Consider the following 3,538-nt stretch of genomic DNA (forward strand, 5'->3'; position numbering starts at 1 on the left):
CTTTTGTGTTATAGTGGTCATTTACAGGGAATTTCATGGTAGATGATGTAGAAGTCTCCTGCAAGGAACTCGACAACCCTATATTAAGTATGCAGTAATAAACTGGGTTATATTTCAGAAGAAATATAGTTTCTCTTTCGCCGCCATCCATTTAAGACTTTCTCATAGTATTTTCTTTGAAGTGGTCTCCAGCAGTAGTCCAAACTTTTTAGATGTAGTGTTAGTTTTCTGAAAGCCTGCTGAGAGAGGTCATGTTAAGACAGGCACTATTGCTTGTTTATGTTTCCTCTCTCCAGTTTGCTGAAACAGCCGATCTGTCTCTGACCGTGGTGCTGAAGTTGCATTTAAGAATTAGAATTTTACTAAATTCTCGCTCTGTTCTTAAACTCCTTCTTTTGTAGATGTGCCATAAACGCACCATAAAAACACACCATTTGTTATAGTTCCCACTGCAGGAGGTGTCTTTTAGGACCTCATTTTGGCAGAATGACACATGTAGAGACAAACGGCCAAAGTTCACAGAGTGAAAACACTACCAGCCTCACTATTGCAGCTAGCGATCATAACCAATTTCGCCTATCACCAAGAGAAGATAATCTTCCGTCTCTTTACAGGTGAGTTGAAGGACAGGGCAAAGCTTCATAACCACACCTCCAGAAGAAACACTTGTGTTATTGGAGGAAGTATGGCCTGATTTATCCAGTGAATGATGGTCTTTCACAACATCGTGGCAACCGCTAGGTACTGTCCACTGTTTGCCTTTTAAGCACTTTAGATGCTTTTATGGTTTTAAAACCTTAATCTTAATCTGATTGAAGTAACTATCAAAGCTGAATACTAACAATTATTGCCATACTCTTGATTTATGAGTGTGTGTTGAGGACACACTTAAGCATGACACAGCATAAATTTTGTGTGTGTGTGCTGTTGATATTTTGTAACTATTCCATTCTCTTGGGACACAATAAAATGCTGTAGATTTATGTTTTTATTACAGATTATGATCACCAACAATAAATGCTGAGCCTATAAATAATTGACCAAATGAATGCCATGGAGAATAACATGTTGTGCTTTCTACTGTGGGCAAATGACTTTTCCATTATGCTATATTCACCATTGATCAGATTAGACTACAATCCTTTACATATTATGTGACAAAATGATAACCATGTTGGATATTGTTGAAATGTAAATGGCCTACTGCAATTCTATCAACCCTGCACTTGTCACTTGTCCATTTTTCTGAGATGTTGTTAAGGAATAATAGTTTTTAATAATCCTGTTTGCGCAAAAATAGTATTTTCTGAATGTTAAATGTTTTGGTATTGCTTTTTTAGATTTATCTAAAGAAATAGGCACAATTTTTGTGGTTTTGCAACAGGCTGCTAGTAACAAAGTGCCTCAAGATACATTTTAAAAATATTTTCAGTGCTAAGTTGTTATGTGTAGGCACAATGTTGATTCATCAATTGAGTTAGGGGACTTTTTTTTATACACAAGTAATTCATAGAAAATGGTAAGCTATAATGGACAGGACTAAAATGAAAAAGCAACCAATTTCCAAAGAAAAAAAATTCAAAAGCCCTCCAGAAAGCCTGACGAACTTCTGCTCAGGACCACAGAGCTAGCTCAGGAATTTTGCCCAATGCTTTATGCTTTATTTACGAATTCCTGAGTTGTAGTGCAGGATCCTATTTTTTTCTTTTCTTTTTCATTAGTGTTGAAACTGAGGTGTAACACTGGATCTAGTGGATTTTTGCCACATATTAACAAGCCAACAGAGGTTGCATTAAAACCCATTATTACTTCCATAGTTGACTTCAAACCCTTGGAGACATTCTAGTTATGCAGCTATGGAATTACTTAACAACTGATAAAGACAACATCTAATATTATCAGTCAAATACACTTAATTCACTGTGCCGGTGAACATTTTTGATTTCTTTCATATGCTGGCTAACACTGTAATACTTGAGTGTGTAAGGTTGTAACCTAAAATGACAATTACCACTGTGGTAATTTCTTTGTGAGTTCTTTGTGCTTCCTTCCACGTTGACAAGATTCCCATTTCCAGATGCATGGATGCTGATAATATTCCCACCCCTGTGTTTCGCTGTGGGGATGGTGCTCTTTGGGTCTCTCCCTTCTTTTTCCAAATATAGACAGCATCTGTTTGAGCTTCCAGTATATATATTCAGAGTTATTATAGTTTTGTATTTTCTAAGTAGTTTTATTTTTATTTAATTTTGACTTTTTTGTTTTTAATTCGGTTTAGTTTCAGTTAGTTTCCAGAGCAGATTTTCTTATTCCAGTTTGCATGTTTGCATTACAAAGTTAAAGCACATCATTGCAAAGCAGTGTTTTGTGCTAAGCCTCAATAAAAAGGTCAGTTTTTCTGGGATCTAAGAATAATGACCAGGACATTTCTGAAATAATTCTGTTATTGTGTGCAAATCAAAATAATTTATGCTTTTTCAAAGAAAACTAGTAAATTTAGAAATGTAATGTTGAAAATCTCTTGCTTTGCTAAAAAAGTGTTTGGAAGAGGCCTAATAAATGTTTCCTTATCTGTACCTTTTGTGTGTGTGTGTGTGTGTGTGTGTGTGTGTGTGTGTGTCTGTTGTAGCTGATATTTAGTAACTATTCTGTTGTGTTGGGACACAATGCAATGCTGTTAGGGTGTTTTATTGTTATTGTTGATTTTAATCAAGAATCAGTCCTTTGATTATGTGTTTATTGCAGCATGTGATTATCAACAAATGCCAAGCCCATAAATAATTGACCAAATGAACGTGCCTTAGAGGCTAAAGTGCTTCACTTTCTAGAGACTGGATTTTTCTATCGTACAATATTCGCCATTTGAAACTAGTTCTCAACCCTTCAACATATCATGTAACAGAATGAGTGTCATATTGCTGTTGCTGAAATGTAAATGTGCTACTGCAACTATGTTACACATATTTTTTTATGAGTGTAATTGGTTTTTTTTTTTTAATTATTTGTGTTTTTTTGTCAGTTGTCTATTTTTCTCGTATTTTTAAGGAGATATTTTTAAAAAATAATCCAAACCAAGCCAACTTTATTTATGAAGTGCTTTAAAACAGCAAGTGCTGACTAAATGCAAACATAACATATTAATAGTAATATATTAAAAAATATATATTGCAGGGGATGCTGCACAGTGATAAACTGATAAAATAACATCCCAACATCTCAAAAGTTGGGATGGGAGAGAGGCTATGTTCATTTGCTAATTATAGACTACTAACTATGGGTTTTGCTAAGTCATGGCTAAGTATGCACAATAATCTTTAGTTAAATTCTAACCACACAACCATGTCCATGCACAGTGTGCATGATAATGGGGTGATTTCTAACAGCCCGCTAAGCAGATTGTAGGCTACACTACTTCTATCGAATGATAGATGGTTTATGGCTTTGGGACCTGCATGAAACACACGTACACACACACGCATACACACACACACAAAGTAAAGGGGGTTGAGTCTCTGTGACAATGCACAACACTCCCTCA

Source organism: Aulonocara stuartgranti (genome assembly GCF_965226115.1).
Source record: "Aulonocara stuartgranti genome assembly, chromosome: 7".
NCBI classification, from domain to species: domain Eukaryota; kingdom Metazoa; phylum Chordata; class Actinopteri; order Cichliformes; family Cichlidae; genus Aulonocara; species Aulonocara stuartgranti.